Below are 18,848 nucleotides of genomic sequence, written 5' to 3'. Positions count from 1 at the left end.
CCTCTGTTGCGTGGCCTTCCTCTGGGTCCCGGCCTGCTCTCTTGGAGTGCTAGCTGCTGTGGAGTAGGCTCAGGTCAGGCCTGGGCTCGGCCATGTGTCCTTGCCCTCCCAGTGCTCTTCTACTTCAATGGCGCAGCAAGTTCGGGGCTCCCCTTTTTTCTCCTTCCTCTTTCTCTCCCTTCCTTCTCCTTCTCCTCTCCTCCTTCTCTCTGCGTCAGCTCTGGGGTTTCCCCGCTGCCCGCTGGGCAGTTGGCCGGGTGGCTAGGCACTCTCACTCCCGGCTCGATTTGGGTTGGGGGAGTCAGTGGCTCCCCCAGTTGATGTGCCAGGCGTCCCCGGTTCTCCCTTGGCAGTGGCTGTGGCAGCCTCAGTAGCCCAGAGCCAACCTGGCAGCACAGTTGCCTCTGGGGGGCTTCAGGAGCTGCTCGCTGCCGTGGCGCCCGCCATTTTGCCTTGCCCATGTCTTGTGCCGTTGAACCAATCACGCAAAATTCATTCCCTACTAATAAATCTGCAACACCTAAATATAAATCTAGGGACATTAAATGAAATCCAGGGACATTTCGGGGATGGATTTTGTCCAGGGACAGATATGTAAATGTGGGCACTGTCCCCGGGAAACGGGGACGTCCGGCAACCATATATTAGTATCCTTAATTTAGTGCTGAAACAAACAATTGTGATAAAAACAGGTTCTGATAATGCTTCTTGCTTCTCTGGATGGCTGGTAGCAAGGGATGTGCATGTCTGAAGAAGCATGTTCCATGTTGTGGCAGGGGCTTGTAAAGGAAACTGAAAACTTCCCAGAATAATAGGATATCTTACCAGAAAGGATGCAAAATCTGGAGCTATGAGAATAGGATAGATATTGAGAATTCAGTTTTTTAAAAACAAAACAAAACAAAAACCACAGGTTACATATTTGGGGAAGAACACAAAAAAATACCATTTTGATGCATTTTATTCAATCAAATGTGAACGTTAAAAACAGTGCCATTAATTCTTTATGGGCTTGGTGATATCTCTATTCTTTTCATTTACTAATCCCACAATGTAAACGTAGCAGACAAAGAAGGTAGGAGTTGCTCAATTTTGCATTTTCTTGTTTATGACTTACTCTGCACTGAACTTCTTTTTTTTTTTTTTAGTTGAATATATAGCCTATACCACAAAGTCCCTAGCTTTTGTGTTAGAAGATCCTGTAAGGCACAACATAATTTTCAGTTTATGATACTCTTTCAAGGCTGTTCAGCTAACTGATCTTTTATCTACAAAGCAACTACTGGGTAATCATTTGTGCTACTCAGTGACTCAAAATTAAAAATAATGTTTCAGCACAACCGATAATAGTCAACAGTAGCTCTTAATGGAGAAACGTGTGGATGTGAAATAACAAGGGAACATGGTTTATGCTCATCTAATTAACGAACAGCATTTCAGAGAAGAAATCCATGCTGTGTACATTCTACAAAATGTAGGGAAGAAGGGGGGGGGGGGAATAGAAATTCATCACTGAGTTTCTAACACTGACTTTCACAAAGCATTTTTTCCCCCTGCTTCTAACCTGACCTTTTCCCCAACGGTTTGTCTATAACTTAATATAACTCTAATTCTTTTGAAATAATGTTCACAGTTAGCATAATTGGTGTTATATAGTTCTAAAGTACATTATGGAATATTCTGTCACTAGACACTAAATTGAAAATTTAAAGAAAATGATAGAAATAGCTGTAAGGGAAAGAGTACCCTTTTAAATCTAATTTGCTATGCACCACAGTAGGGTAATGGATGCAATGAAAGTTCTTTTATTGAACTCCCATGTCCAAAAGGTATTTAGGTAGCAAAGGATGTTAAGCAGCCCCCCTGCACTCTTCCTTTAAGTGAAGATAGCAGGAAATAAGGTATATAGGTTTGTGTCCTCCCGGTTTTTATTTCCTCGGGAGTACATTTTATGCAAAGGGCACCTTAGGCTACTTAGCAGATCACAAAGGGTGCCCTAGACCCCCTCACTGTCTACATGAATGGAACTCTCAAAAGGGATGGCAGAAACCATGCAGGGAGTTAAATCCTTCAGGTGGGTCTTTTCAAATTCCAATAGTGAAGAGTAGCTGGAGAATTGGTAAGGATTTCATTGGCCTCAGCAGGTTTGAGATCAAAAGCTCCTGTTTAAAAAAAAAAGAAAGAAAGAAAGAGGGGAAAAAAACCCTGTTGGGAAATCTTAAAACCTCTTTGTAATGTAACTTTAAAAAAGTTAACACAAAGAACCCTTCGACTGAAGCCTGTAACAGCATGAACAAAGAGGATATCAGAACCGATTCTATTAAGGGAAAGCTGACAGAAACATTCATTTATTTTAAAGAGCAACCCCAAGATATTCCACAAATTCTCTGTTAAAAAAAAAGAAAAGGAGTGTGTGGTAATTTGACACACAGAGAAAGACAGAAGCTGAAAAGGAGCACAGTGCTGATGGCACACAAACAATCCATGTCCATCTCTCCGTTTAAGCAAATGTGGGTTTTGAAAGATTTCCAATTGTCTATAGTTATTGGGCGGCGGCGGTGGCAGGGGAGGGGGGAAGATGCAACAGTCATTTAATGCCCTCACAATAGCAACTCTGTATGTCAACTGTGCTTTTATTTAGATAATTCTTTTGAGTCGTCTGATTAAAACTGTGTAAGTTAACCAGCTAAAAACTTTAAAGAAACAATATTGACACACATTTTTCCTTCCTGAAAATGACGCATACTTTTAGTGCTTCTGCTTGTCTGCCATAATTCTATAACTTACCCAGTATTTCCTCTATACGTTCTCTTCTAGAATTTCTACAGGGTGGGTTGGCAAGACAGCAAGGTATGCGTGTGGGGGTGTGTGGGAATTATATGTCCTGAGAATCACAGCTGAGTGAGCTCCTAAATTCAACCTGACACAAAACATTTTTCAACCCAATTAATTAAAAACGATGGGTGCTCATCAGTCAGCTGGCACAGTTTTTCCCTCCAACCTTGTGCCAAACTGTTAGTTGTGCAGTCTGCTTAAAAAAAAAAAATCTGGGACTGAGATTTTGATATTGATTATTAACAGATACCTGACCTGCTTCTGAGCAGCTCGCAGAAAATTAACTCCTTAAGCTCTGGTGCCTGAAATGAATGAGGCAGAGCTCTCTTATACTTTGCCATCATCCTGTGCAACATTTCGGCGTTTTCAAGTCACACTAAAATCAGTGGGTCCAAAGCGTATATACAACAATATGATTCTGTGTTGTGGCCGTCAATTGCAAGTAAGTCCCTGTTCATTTTTGTGGTGTCTAATGGCCCCTGCACTGAGAAAGTTAGTATCCCATGAGCCCCACTGAAATCAATAAAACAAGTCAATCTCAGCTAACAAATTCCACTGGTTTCAATTCACTTTATATACCGGTATTTTAATATTCTATCCCACTCTTTCCTAACAGATCAAGGTGGATTCCAACACATTAAAAAACAGAGACAATCATGGTTTTGTAATTATAATGTTTAATGTTTTGAAGTCACTCTTTTTTTTATGCACTGATAATAAATATTTTAAAGTGACACACATAACCTATCTACCTAAAAATATTGACACATATATTCTAAAATGCATAAAACATTATTTGACTGTTGCTCCAATCCCAACAGAACAAAGTATTCTCTCTCCCCATAATAACCTTAGGCACTGAAAGCAAGCATGAGCAAAATATTTTACCACATTTGTGGAAAATACTCAGGCTGGCATGCGGGTACATCTCCAAGGGTATCCACCTAGAAAGTCTTGGCCCTCTATATGGCCCCATCATCCAGACTTGTCTCTCTGGTATTTTTGGTCAGTACAATGAACGAATGAAGTCAGTTGCTCGTATATTTGGGGCATGTTGTTTTTACACAGAATCAGCAAAATAGGATAAGTTTGGAGCTGCCCAATGTGCACAGCATTGGACCAGCTATGCTAAAGTAGCAAGTTTCATGTTGCACAATCTTCTTCTTCTGAAGAAATAGTTCTGTTTGTGCAATCCAAGCATGTCAAAAATTGCTTTTCTTAGACCAACTGGCTGCATAAGCATATGGGTCGTGTAACTTTTCTTCAGAGAGAAGGAATCTTCAGTGCCTTTATTTACCATTTATGTTCAAGCAAAGTAATGCTTAACTTTCTTTTGGTTGTTGTTGTTGTTGTTGGTGTAACAGCAGAAGAATCCCTTTTGAACCTTGGTGCACTTTAGGCTCTGTGAAAGAAGAATGACTCTATACTACAGTGGTACATACACTTGCACAACTTTTTGTTACGTTTTCCATTACTGGGACTACTTGCATGAAATGAGGCCTCCTCACCAAACCCTCATCCTCCGATTTGAAAAGATGTCAGCACGACTACGGTGGATAATGGGTGAGCTTACTGGAACACCGCAGCCTGATTTACAGCCGCTTTGAAGTCTGAAAGCAATCTTAATGGGAGCACAAATTCACTTTTTTTCCCGTTTCAGTTCACCTCCTAACAATGCTGGCTCCAGAATTGCTATGCGTACAACAGCTTCACAAATCAGGGATCATTAAAGTCTTATTTGTATATCTAAATCGAATTGCTTTCACCCTCTCCTAAAACGCGCCGAAGTTTTAACAGCGTCGCCTGTACAATATTGAGGCAAGCAAAGGGGCGAATACAGCCATCCAAATAAAACTTAATAAATTAGGTTGAGTGTAATTATCCAAACTGGAACAGGGCCAGAAGACTTAGGCAAATACTTCTTTAACAGAAGGAGCCCTTGGAGGTATAATCACCTCAGGAGGAATGCACTACTGTTAACAGTATTTTTAAAGAGAAGAAAGGATGCTCCAACAACAGTTCCATTCTCTTGTTGTCATATGTCTCATATTTGGACTGTAAGCCCTTTTCAGCTCAGGCTGCATCTTAGTGGTATTTTTCTTCTTCTTCATACAACAACAACACCTTACTGGGTTATAGTTTTCCTAAGATTCGACAGCACGACATACCATGCCACACAGCATAGTTTTGGCAGAAATTTGCCACTCCAACCACTTTTGGCAGATCTCTTGCACACAGCTTGTATGATCAGGCAAGATCAGAATACGGCAGAGTGCATCTACCAAATTAGCGTCTTCTGCGCAATAAGGTGCAGCACAATGGATTCACACTTGGGCTTGATCTTGAAAGGAAGCCCAGCTTGCAAGAAGAGCTTCTCTTTGAATGCTGACTCTCAGTAGTCTGGGATGCCTGATGACAACATGACAGCTGAAGATGGCAATGTGACAGGCTATTGTATTCGTCGGAAGCCGAAGTCAGCATGGCAGCATACTGCAGTTGGTGCGGTGCACAGGAAGACCTGTTTCAAACAGTCAGTCTGAGTGAGCTTATTCTAATTAATTGTTTGTTTGGCATCATAAATTAATAGTGCACTTTTCACAGCAATGCATGAAAAAACAAAGCACCAGGTCCTCTGCCCCCAGGTATCTTACGATCAAGAGGTCAACAAAGGGGGGAAAGGGGAGCAAGAGACAGGGATAGCAAATGCTTGAGGGAAGGAAGAGGAACAGGAAACAAGAGAGGAATGAGAGCAGGTGTGGTTATAAATAGTGGTTCATTCAGCCCAGGCTGCAGATCCATTACTACGAGGCTAAATTATTGGTAATACTTGATTTTTCTAAAACAACAACAGCACTATTTCCCTGTATCTATACACTATTGACCAGATCTTGTGAGATTTGCAGGAGGCCATCAGAGAAGCAGAGCACAGCAAGCAACATATCATACACGGAGTTGCTGGCCTTTTGCTATACCTGAGAGTGTGTGCTTGTGCAGTTAAAATGAGAGACAAAGAGACGTGTGCTTCCCTATGTGATATGCTTGCTCAAAAAATAGGGGGGAAAGTAAGTAAGATTGGTCCTGCTGGAGGAAACTAAATGTCACCTTGTCTACCATCTTGCTGTCACAGTGACTTACCAGACATAGGCCCTGTAACTACCATGGTGTCTCAGAGGTTCCTTGTGCATAGGTAAGAGAAAGGGACAGCTGGTGGGAGAAACAAACACTGGGGTGTTGAACCCAGACTTACAGATTTACTGACATATGTGAATGTGGTAGACATTTCTCTAGCTCTTGCACATACATACCACAATGTCCATGTCAACATATAAATATAAATCAGGCACTCAGATGTAGTGAGGAACAAAGGGAACTCAAAGAAACTCAAAGTCACCAATTCTCTCCCCCGCAAGAAACACACACACTCCAAAACAGATAAGACATTTATGTAGTCTGGTGGAGGAAGGCAATATACCAACTAGGACAGTAGACAAGCAAAAGCAATATGAAAATGATTTCAATATAGAGGCTGTTACTGGGGTAATTTATGTTAAAGAAATGCTCATCAAACTCCAATATAATTCTTTCAAAAAAAGAAGAAAAGACTAGGAAATAAAAATGAATGGTTAGGTCAATGTATACTACTACTACTACTACTACTACTACTACTAATAATAATAATAATAAAAAAAACATCAACAGGAAATACCTCTATTAGACCTAAGCAGAAAAGTTACAGAATAGTCAGCATGGTTTGTAGGACTCTTCTTTAGGATGCAAGGTAATTTCTGAGAATCCATAACAGGAGTGACAATCCTTTTTCAGACTGAGGGCTGTGTTTCCTTCCAGAGGCCACATGGTAGTCATGGGTGGGACTAGAGGCAAATCTGGGAGGTGCAAAGAATATAAATTTTACCTTTGCACTTGCTCACTGCGATCAAGGCAAACAAGACACATGAGCAGGGTTCAAGGACCCATTCCAACCATGTAAAAACACCCAGGGAGGCTGCAGAGTCTAGGCAGACCAGGCAGGCCATGTTTGGCCCTCATATCTGAGGTAACCCACCTCTGATCTATACCACAGATATAACTTAAGTGGGTTTTATCTACTGTTATTATGGAGCGGGGCATAACAAGGTAATATAGAGCTTCTCATATGGTGAGCTCTATAAACTAAGTGAACTCTTGTTCAGTATGTGTTTTAAAAAGAAGAAAATGAGGGGGGGGGGAGAGAGAGAAACCACAGAAAGAAAAGAACAACAAAATCTCAACAGGTCTGTATGGAATTCATGCAGGAGCTCATTTATTAATGTATGTGTAGCTATCATTTTATTCCATTCCCCAAAGGTGACAGTTAAAGGAGCAGAAGACTGCCTGATTGACAGCAGCCATAATTCCATACAATGAGACTGTATCATATTGTTTGATGTGATATGATATTCATCACTGGTAACTGATCAAACATACTCTTGCATCAAACAGTATTACAATGGGATCATATTGCATGTGCCTGCTGCCAGGACTGTTCATTCAGTTGTGCACCAGACAGGTCTTTTCATAGCAGCGATGCACCAACACTGTCTATGGGGTTTTAAACAAGAATGTTTCCCAAAGAATTGAGTTGTGTATGTGCAATGTGTCAGCAATCAGGATAAATCTTTAGGGGTCCATAACGGGTTTTCAGAATGCAGCAATGAGAATGATGCTTGGATGGGGGGGGGGGAGTCCTTAAAAATAGAGAATACTAAGATGTAACTTCAAGTGTGATGAGATCTACTGTATTCACTTATAGAAGCCTTGCAGTTTTTCTGCAGCAGGGTGTACTCTGCTTCCCTTAGCTTTTACTTCTTACAAACCTGGCTTTGGATAAGTGCTCATTTCATTTATATTTCCTCTCATTCCCTGGGCAAGCTTTGGGCTTTTTTTTTATATATATAGTCAGGTGCCTGACACTTTTATCTACTTAAATGTTTCTTCAGCAAATTTTATAAAAGAAAAATAAACCCAAGGTGCTTTCGTTTTTAATTTGCTCCAGGACAAGGTGGGGACAGAAGGTGGTTTTGTGATTGCCACAAGGATCAACCAATCAGCACACTGCCCAGTCATGACGAGAGGCGGTTTCATGATTGTCACAAGTGCCAGCCAATCAGAAATATACAGAGTCAGGTTCTGCTAGAAACAGAAAGCTTTCTTCTCTGAGGAAGTCTGACCAAAAAGGGGTGAGTGAGAATCTATAGTTGGCTCACCACTGACACTTATGTTCATCCATTCATGAATTTTTTTTAGCTGTTTCTGCAACTAACATTACTTTTTTAAAAAAGTGTTAGAAACCAAAAACCATAAGGCTTTTCCATGCATTATGTTTTTAAAGTATATGCATAATGTTTATCAGTGTATGTGATGTGACAGATGTGTTTGATACTGTCACCTTGAAAGGTACAATTACAGCAGGGGAGGTCAAGAGTCTTCCACCCCATGTCAAGTTTTAAAAAACAAAGTGTTTTGGGAAAACCTATTAGGAGTTCCTTTAGTTAAGAGCATGAAGATAGTAGCAAACGATTATGAAAAATAATTTCTTCCTTGATGTCTCTAACAGCTCAACTCCAGGATTTGTTGACGTTAGAAATTGGCATCGACATCTAGATCTAAAGCACAGGATAGAGAAGGAACCCCAGCTTGGGGAAGGGGGTGCAGGGGAAAAGCAACACACAGGAGAAGAGTTAATCATCTCCCTCTTACCTGTTGCTCCTCCTCTGCAAATTGTACCTATATCCACCTCATCTCCCCCACAGGACAAAAATAGTCTGGTCTCAGTGATTTTGATAAGACAAACAGCCTGCAGAGAGAAAGGTAAGCAGTATTTTTCCTTCTTCACAAATTTTCAATTCAGGTTGCCACTTACCACAGCTTCTTAAGGTTTTAAAATAAGTTTCGGGGGGGGGGGGATCCACCCATCAAAGAGTAATGTGTAATTCAACTCTTGAGAGAGGTGGGAAGTAACCATGCACCCCTTCTTTCAGTACGCCCCATAGAAATCCGTAGAATTTCTTTTAATTATGCACAGGCCTGGTTTACATGTCTCCTTTTCAGGGCACATTATAAGGTACTTTATAGAACTCTAGATGGCAAGCAACAATCAGCACATACCCCAAGACAGAAGCTTTTCCCCTCCCAGGTCATACAAGCACACCGTAATCCAAAGCACATCTCTCAATCTCTCTCTTCCATGCAATGTCCATTTTTAGCTTCAGTCAAGCTCCTAAACACTTTGACCGCCTGCCTGCATGCCAACCTTCTGCCTTAGTTCACACAGGAAATCCCCTTACATCACGCAAATTGCCAGTCACACACCTGGGTGACATCTATCACAGCCTAGCCCCTTTTTGCTTCCAATGCATTTACCATCCAAATCATTTAACTGCCCCAGGTGGTGGATCTCTTGCTTAAGCCAGTGCTTATTTAGGTTTGTCGGCCTCCCCACTTCCAACATATTTTAAGAATAAATGCCTATTTACAAAACTACATCTAAAATCAGATGTCTTAAAAAACTGGTAGGAAGACCACCCAGTTCGCAGAGAGCAGGGGTGGACTCACAGTTACTCTGCAGATTTCCCTCTTTAATCACAGAAAAATAGCTCTCAGCACTTCTGGAAAAATGCTCGGGCATGGACATTGGCGAGCCTCCAAGAGGAAGGAATTTTATAACTGCGAAGCTGTCACTGAGAATGCCTCCATGTGTGCCTTGCCTTCATCACCAGACCTGACACACAGATGGAATAGTCAAGAGGGCATTCTCAGTTTATCTTGGAAATTTCAATGGAATATGGATTCCTAGCTAAGCCCAAGTCATTGATAGGTCAAGATCGGAGACCCAGTATGGCAGTGCTGAACATGGGCTGGGGAGAACTGTGTTAAAACCCTGCCACCACCCTTGAACATCACTGGGCAATCCTGGCAGTCAGCCTAACCTACTATCCTGTTCTACAGGGGCCGGGACTTAGAAGAAGCAGGTCAAGCCCTGTCTTTTCAGGTCAAGGCAAGTCTTTCTAGCAAGTCAGTACCCCGGCCAGCTCCCACTGGCCCTGCTGCCTAAGCTGTGGAAGGTGTCTCAACAAAGAACAGGGACCATCAGAGGCTCTATACAGGCTGACAAGGGCTATACAGTAGTTAAGGAGCTATGTGCTGACCTGTCTGATTCTGCAGGTGCTGAATTTGATGCTTTGGAAATGATAGGGATGCTACTGGGGGCTCATCCATCCTCTTACGTCTGAGGAGAGTGAGAGGCCTACACCCTCAGGTCTGGAGGGCCCAGGAGGTGGTGTTGAGGATCTTCTCCTGAGTGCTGAAGCCCAGATTACCTCCTCATCTGCATCTTCCTTGGGGTAATGTGAGGGTCTGTGTCTGGGGTCATGACACCAAACCCACCGTGTTTTTTAAATGAAGATTACACAGATGACCCCATGCATGCCATCCTGACCTCATAAGAGCAAGGCTGGAGATATAGATGTGATGGCCTTGAATTGTGTTGAGAAGGCAATCATATCATGTGCTCTCTTTGCTATATTCTTCACAAGCTGGAACCTTCCACGTGGAGCACATTGGGTGGAAAAGCTCTGACAAAGGTTTAAACCAGGGGTGAGTAATATGTGGTCCTCCAGATGGCGAGGGACTCCAAACTCCCCTCTGCTCCAGCCAGCATGTCCAGTGGCCAGGAAAGATGGGCATTATAGCCTAAACAACATCGGAAAGACTTCCAGTTTCCCATCTCTGTGCTTAAGCCATGTACATGGCTCAGGATCACTGGCACCATGATGGTTGTAGCTCTCCACACGCATTTCAATACATGCTGTAATGGAAAAGGGTTTTTCTCTTCTCCCCTTCCATGACTGCCACTCTGGGTAGTCTAGCTGTGCAAGGGGGTCTTCAGGTAGACTACCAGACACTCCCTGGGGTTCCCTTGGGTGGAAGTGAGACCTGAAGGTGCAAGGTGACTATTTATGAGGCAGACGGATCATCCTGTTTTAATCCATTTCTCACCAGAGCTTACTTTTGTCTGCCAAATCCCACTGATAAACACAAGCACTGTGAAGCCAAATGGTCTAGGCATGTGAAGGGAAAATATCCCTTTGAGTCTGGCACAAATGCACACAGAGAACCCTGATAGCCAATTTTTGAAAGTTTATTAAGGATAAGAGGCAATAAAAAGGGAAAGGGCTTTTTCGGTACTTTAAGAAAGTGAAGATTACATTTCAGAAAACTAGCTAGGCCTTCCTCGCAAGGCACAGAGCATCCTGAATGGTCAGGAGGAATAACTGAATTTTGGCTACATTCCATTTCTACGGTGCTCTTGAGCCAAGTAGGTTCTGATTGACAGGTGGCTCTGACTAGCCACTCATAAAAGTTGCACCTAGGCTGGGAAGGTGCTGTTCTCCCCTTTTAGATGTTGAGAGTTGGGGCTGTTGAGGTTTTAAATACTGCTGGGAGTCAACTCCCCTGCAAGACTACCCACTCATGTATTGGAGTGCGAGACATTAGCTCTCAGTTTATACAGGATGGAAGACTAGAGAAACTGGGTCATCTTACAAGGACAGGCTAGGAATGGTCCAGGCCTGCTAGACCCGGTTGGGGGGGTAGTTTGTTGTGCAGCTTTTCCCTCCCTTCTCCTCCTCCAATCCCACCCTTTTTCTTCATCTGCACCATATACATCCAGCAAAGGATAGGCAGAGTTAGACTATGGAAAGTCTCGGCGGAAACTTACAAACACACACACACACACACACACACACACACACACACACACACTGAGGGAATAAACCAGAGTTCCTAAGATACAAAGAGTAGCCCCTGGCTACTTCAGGCTGTTTCAGCTCAGCGTATTGTATGTCTGTGACTCCACAGGATGGGCCGAGCCTGTTTTTGGCTTTTGGCACATCATCATTAATGCTGTTCAGTAGCGGCCTGCCAAGTGGCAAATCCAGGCTAGTTTGAAACGCCTGGCAATTCAAAGCCACAACCAGACTGGCATGTGCTGATGGTCGCGTGGTCTAGGATTCCGCTGTCACTCTTATGGGCTGAAATAGTTATATGGCTACTCCCTTGAAGGCTTGGATTCCAGATTGGTTTTCTCATTTGATCAGAGCTATCTTTTTAAAACGCCCAAGGCCATGAAATCTAGTTCTCCCTGGCTAGTCATTCATAAGGGCACTGCATCACACTCCTAACGGCATTTCTACTTTTACAGACTTGGAATTATACCCGTTTCTATTTGAAATGACACATTTCACCACTGCAAAACAAGACAAATTTGTTAGTCAGCATCTTTCCTCCTCGTTTTCCCCACCCTCGATATGCCTTCCTTGCTTTCCTGTGTTCCTCATAACCTATTAATGCTGTTCGTAGGAAGGGAGGTTTAGGTGCATTTTACTGTCACCAATTGCTTGGAGATAACAATGTAAGTAGCAGAGTGTGCAACAGGAGAAGAGGAGGGTTCTTCTGTTTTTTCAAAGGGTCTGAGCTTTAGTTCCTTGCATCACAACTAAAGAGGCAATAGCCCTCTAACTGGGCACAGCTAAATAATTTGAGTTGCTGTAACACTGAACATTGCAGCAGACACAAGGGAGCTTTAAGGGCAAAAGTTAAAAGAAATTTCAACACAGTGAGCAATGCTTGGAGTTGAGCAACTGCATAATACGGCAAATGCTTTGCAACAAAATTATTTAATTTGCAGATGTACATTCTGACAGGGCTGGGATACAACCAGCTTACTGCCATGGTTTTCCACCTGTACATCGGTCCCTCTGCGGTAGAGGAAGATATGTAGCCTTGCTTCAGACTGTATACCTTGATATTGTGCCGCTCGGAGTCACCATGCACCAGACAGAAACACAACTGCAGATCTGCTCTTATCCTCCCATATACCACCTGAGTAGCAGCTATTATTCCGCCTCCTTAGGGAAGGGACCCCATATGCAAGCTCCACAAGCCACCTCTATCACTCCAAGCATCATTAGCAATAGTAGGATAAACTGCAGCTGGGTTGCCCTGATGCAAGCACAACAAAGCCTGCCACTAATCTGGGCATTCAGCGTTCCAGGCCTTGCTAGGATGTTTTAAGCCCATTTCTCAGGGAATCTCCTGCTTTTAAAGGTGGAAAGACGTCTACAGGACTTGACAAGCTAACTAATTAACATGGGCTTGGAAGGCAAATCTTCTTAGTGACTTAACAACAAAGGACATATCCCTCAGTTAAGCAAGCACACCTTGTATTCGGCATGGACACAGCGTGCAGTTTTAACGTAGCAGCCTTTTCAGGAACCCCTGCTATTTTCCCCCAACGTGGTTCCTTAAGACATCTGACAACCTTTTGAAAATCAGCGTTTTTGTCACATTCTTGGGATGGGGCAGGGAACCGATGGAACAGGCTCTCCAACAAACAGCAGGACTACTCTAGAGTAAATAAGTTAATTGTTTTATCTGATGACTGGATGAAATCCACCAATTCGATGGAAGTGTTTAAAGGTATTGTGTGAATGATGTTGCAATATCTGCCTTTTTACTCTTCTAGTGAACCAGTAGTCACCACATTGTGGGACCATGGAAGAGAGGCTCATCCCTCTGTCACAAGGCAAGCAATGATGCAACAAGGTAATTTTAGACCAGGGCAGGGGTGGGAACTGCCAGCCTGCAGGCCCAATTAGTCCTGCTGCATGACCCAATTTGGCCCACAAGGCCTTTTCACCAAAACCATGCCCACATGCCCCATTCCTGACATCATACATGACATCAGATGATAGGCAGGTGGGCAAGCAAGGGAAGCTTGCTCTCTGCATCAGTCAGTTGATTGGTGGTGACAGCAAGCCAGCTGGGGTCATCTTATATTACTATTATTATATATTTATTTATACCTCGCCTTTTCCCCTGACGTGACTCAATACAGTTTATAGATAAAAACAAGAATTACTAAAAACATAGGGAAAAAATAATTAAAAAACAAATAATAGAATTGCAACTATATACATATATTTTGTGTTCTTATCTATCTGAGATGATGGTATCCTGAGATCTCCAGATGAAGGGTGGTGTACAAATAATAATAATAATAATAATAATAATAATAATAATAATAATAGCTGCCTATTCCTGCATTGCAGGGGTTGGCCTAGATGATCCTCAGGATCCCTTCCAATTCTACAATTCTGTGATTCTAAGATCTACAGTGGTACCTTGGGTTAAGAACTTAATTCGTTCTGGAGGTCCGTTCTTAACCTGAAACTGTTCTTAACCTGAGGTACCACTTTAGCTAATGGGGCCTCCCACTGCCGCCGTGCGATTTCTGTTCTCATCCTGAAGCAAAGTTCCTAACTTGAGGTACTATTTCTGGGTTAGCCGAGTCTATAACCTGAAGTGTCTGTAACCTGAAGCGTCTGTAACCTGAAGCGTCTGTAACCCGAGGTACCACTGTATTATAAAACATACAATCACAACAAAAAACAGCATGACACCAGCCCCTGATTAAAAGCAATCAGTTCCCCAAAGCCTGTTGGAACAAGGTGGTCTTCACCTGCTGGTGGAAGGACAACAAGGAAGGAGCCAGTTGAGTTTCTTCAAGGAGGAAGTTCCGGAGTCTGGGAGCAGCCACCAAGAAGGCCCTTTCCCAGGTCCCCACCAAGCATGCCTGTGAGGGTGGCAGGACTGAGAGAATGACCTCCCCTGAAGATATCAAAACCCAGGCAGGTTCTTATGAGGGAATACAGTCTTTCAGATAACTTGGACCTAAGATGCATTGGGCTTTATAGGTCATATAAAGGGGACTTTGAAGGGGAATTGTAGAGGGAAAATCCATAGTATGGCTGATTCCAGCAGAAAGTAGAGTCTGATTGGTGGGGAGAGCAGCCAGCCAATTCTTGAAGGCACAATTCTTGCTCCTTGCAAAGAGTCCCAATAAGCTGACTGTGGGTGTTTTAAAGCACCACACAAGGTTCTTTGCAAGCCCCATCAGCTGACATCATTGTGGCATCAGGTGATTGACAGGTGGACAGCCCTACTCCACCCCCAAACTATTGCTTTATAGCTGCATCTGCATTTCTCATATGTTAGACTCTAACACCTAGAGTAACAACAACAGACAAAATGAGTTGGGCCACCTTGAACAAACAGAAAAAGAAATATTCTGAGAGCAACTGCAGATTAGTCTTGTCATGGCCAAATATGGCAACTGGATAGAGGATGTGTGATTCATTATATCATGGAAAACCAGGGTATCACATTTTTATGTGATGCCAGTACATACAACCAACAATACTGTTGGACTTAAATGGCCCCTTCCTCAACAACCAAGCTCCACAAACCTGCTGTCTACCAGACTGTGTGATGACTGCTGATGCTTCTTGCAACTTGTTGTATCAGTTATGAAAGCTCCTGAACACAAACACAAAATTTTGTATTGGAACTGTGGGAACTGCATTGATATTGGATGTGGGACATGTGGCATCCAGGCCGCAGGTGTGTCAAAGACTTGCCAGGGTTTGCAAACCCAGCATTCATGCCAACACAATGTTAGCCTCTAGTGCTACCATTCTGGGTTATTCACAGACCACTTTTGAGATGTATGGAAATCTAGTACAAAAATTACTAGTAATTATTGATGCTCAATACAAGCTGCCTGATGAAGATGATCTTTCCAAAAGGTCGACATGCATATTTTTCTGAGAGTCATACCCATGGAGGTATGAGTACCCTCATCTCAAATAAATGAATTTGAAAAGTGAAAGTAGTGTCGTCGTCCCCCTGTCCCTTGTCCCCACCCCCACCCCCGGTTCCACAGGACTGATTGAGGTGGCAATCAAGAGAGGGGGCATTTCTGCTTGAAAAGTTTTATTCTACATCATGGTGTAGCCTTATTGCCGAAGCTAAGCAGATTTAGCCCTATAAGCTGTTTGCATAGGAAAATGCATGGGAATAATGTTTGCCAACCAGTACTCCTGGGGGAATGAAATTAATACAGAGATGCTGCTGCTAATGTAGTCCAAAATAGGCCTGTGTCACACAACCAAGACATGATCACATAATTATTGAAGTTCTCATGATCATGTGAAAATCAAAGACACACAAATCTTGTCCTATCAGAAAAGCAAATGAATATTGAAACAAAATGAGAGAAAGAGTGTGTGTGTGTGTGTGTGTGTGTGTGTGTGTGTGTGAGAGAGAGAGAGAGAGAGAGAGAGAGAGAGAGAGAGAGAGTTGTGCAAAACTAGCATGGATCTGTAATTAACACATATTCTGAAGTGAATACATTTCTTTTTGCTTAACTGGTCAGAATTTAAACCTTATCAAGAAATGTTGCCAAAGATCTAAGAGTGATTCAACAGAGCCCCCGAATTCTGAGTCAAAAATACAGTGGATTGACCAAGAAAGCTCTTTCCCGCTTTTTTTTTTTTAAGTGCACATATGATGATGCAGCATAGCTATAAACAGATGGTATTTGGCCTCCTTCCTATTCTCAACATTTGGAATTCCTAAACTACATGAATTAAACAATAATATTTTATAAACATACAAGGGATTTTGCTCACTGCTTTGTTAACATAGAAATTATACAATGCTGACATTTATGTAAATTTTGAAAAGTAAACAAGAATATGCATTTGAAATAAAGCAAACGCAAATCAACAGAGGGGAGGTATGTTCCTCAGTGCTCATACCTATGTGTGTGTGTGTGTGTGTGAGAGAGAGAGAGAGAGAGAGAGAGAGAGAGACAGAGAGAGGGAGGGAGGGAGGTGGAGAGGGAGCCAGCCTAGCTTAAGGGGAGCATAATGGGATGAAGGACAAATTGTAGCTTAGGCAGTCTGATCCTTTGTACTCTAAAGGCATGTTTTACACCTTGCTGTAAACAAGGGATAGTTAAACCATAATTGGCTAGTTGACCATCATCATTCATTTACTATGAAACCTGTTATTACAGAGTTAAAAGACGCATCCCAGTGCCGATTCCTTGTTGTGAGAAGGAGAGTCAACCTGTCCTTGCTTAATATCAGATACAGCTCAAGCTGGCTCTTGTTCTATGGATGAGACACCAAGGTTTAAGGAAGGCCTCTGCTTGTGTTCCCATCCTCAGTTCATTGGGTGCCTCTGTTTTTAAGAGCCAGCAAGCAAAGGCAGGCACTGAAGTTTTCTCTCTGCCCTCCTAAGTTTGTTGACAAAATAACGATCCCTACATTTTAATCGTCGTTAGAATTTTGAAAGGGCTAATTACCACTGTTTACAGACAGGCCTTTTCTATTTGAAGCTCCACAAAGGTCAGGCCCTTTGCATGGATCACTTGCCTGCCCCTTTACTTGACCGGATTTGTTTTAATGTGCCTCTAGATACCTCGTCAGAGTTGCAGGCTGAACTCTGCGAAAGCCCAGAGGAATTTTGTGCTGATTTAATGTTGAGGGTGTTGTCTTGGCTAGGGCCGGGGTTTTCTATGAGAAGTTCTGCTCTCTGCAACCAAAATGCAAAGGATGGGAAAGAGACACACACACAGACCCCCACCCACAAGGTTCCCACTGGAAAAGGAGCCCAGGACTACACCATACTACTTGTGGTGGAAAACACATGCAGAGCAAGCCATCTCCCAAGTTAGGAGGGGACAAAAGGCACTTCCAGACGGTGGCTGTTTTGGGGGTGGGATTCAGTCACATACAGGCAAATCTAAGTTGCAAGGTTAAAGTTAAAGTTCTTCTGCAACAAACCCCCTTTGCTAAAAGACTAGACTTTTTGTGATAAGGGAAGGGACAGATAAAATACACTGGGAAGTGTGCGACAATGCTTGCTTTGATGCATCATCTAGTCTCCCTGCAAGCATGAATGTTCATTAAATAGCCAACATCATCTAATTCCCAGAATGAATAGTAATAAACCTGAAAGTGCCCAAATAGAAGGGTGTAAGAGACAAGTGACTATTGGTGCGGAAGGTCACCAGATGACGAGGAGGGCAAGGCTCCTGTGCCTCGAAACAGATAGTTTGAAGATATTATTAGGTCACTTTGTCTTCATATTTTGTAAAATAATAATAATAATAATAATAATAATAATAATAATAATAATATACCCCTTCTGATTTCTGCATAACAATCTTCTCTTCCAGGGCAGAGGATCAGGCCAAAACAGTTTGCAACCCTAAAGGCTTAATCTCAAACACCAGAAGTGATCAGATTTAGGAAAAGTTATCCCATTCTGTTCTGACCTGGGTGCTCCAACACTGAGATTTGCAAAAGCAGCTACTGCTTCCACGTTCATAGTGAACTGAAGACATTCTACATATGCTCAGAGGTATTCTCACTTTTACTTCTTGGGCTGACACTAGGGCTGGATCTAGACACGTCAAAGAAGCAATTCAGTTAAACACGTTGCAAACCCATACAGGGAAATCTGGTAGGGAAAGACAGGACTTCACAGCGCCATCTGGTGCCACATTGTTATATTGCATATACAACACGTATGAAACGCCTTTTCTTTACCAGTCTAGCTGAGTCCTAGCAGAAGAGTCTAGCAGCTTGTCTTGAAGTCAGCCTAGCCTTGAGCTTTCTTGTGGAAGCAAGTTTAGGCCTTGTGAAAGAAGGGCAGAGAGATAAACTTGCCAGTCGTTACAAAGGGAAAGGGAAAAAAATTCTCCACCCTTTTTTGGGAGGGGGTGGAGGGATGTATTTGTCCATTACAGAGACTAAAGGTGAACATGTGCCATGTGCCGTCTGATAAGCAATGCAAAAGGAGAGAAAACAATGCAGAGTAAAGAGATGGAGAGAGAAATCCCTTCCATGTTCCTTTGGATCCTGCAAATACAATATGCATTATGATAGCGTTTGAGGGTAGCTGGATACTGGGGGAAATTGAAGCACAGCTGCACACTTTGGTGTGTAGGAGGCCCATTTGCAATGTGCTCACGAGACGGGGGAGGGAGGGAGACTAGCAAAAGGGCCCACCTCAAACAAACATCCCACCCTCCCATAAATCATTACCCATCACCAAGCATTTTA

General features: G+C 42.7%; 1 protein-coding gene across 2 annotated transcripts in view; it reads right to left on the bottom strand.

Annotated features, from left to right (window-relative positions):
• Positions 1-18,848, bottom strand: part of GTDC1 (glycosyltransferase like domain containing 1) — a gene marked incomplete at its 3' end in the record, with an annotated part of 248,619 nt that overhangs the window by 23,557 nt on the left and 206,214 nt on the right. The window contains exon 10 of one of the 2 annotated variants that reach the window (XR_014540989.1): positions 4,465-5,353. The exons of the other annotated variant lie outside the window; for it this stretch is intronic. Of the gene's footprint in view, positions 1-4,464; positions 5,354-18,848 lie in introns of those variants that run through there. 2 annotated transcript variants of the gene reach the window in all.

This window comes from Podarcis filfolensis, assembly GCF_964270895.1.
Source record: "Podarcis filfolensis genome assembly, chromosome: 1".
NCBI lineage: Eukaryota > Metazoa > Chordata > Lepidosauria > Squamata > Lacertidae > Podarcis > Podarcis filfolensis.
Note: the sequence above shows the minus strand (reverse complement) of the source record. Positions and strands in the feature narration are given on the sequence as shown.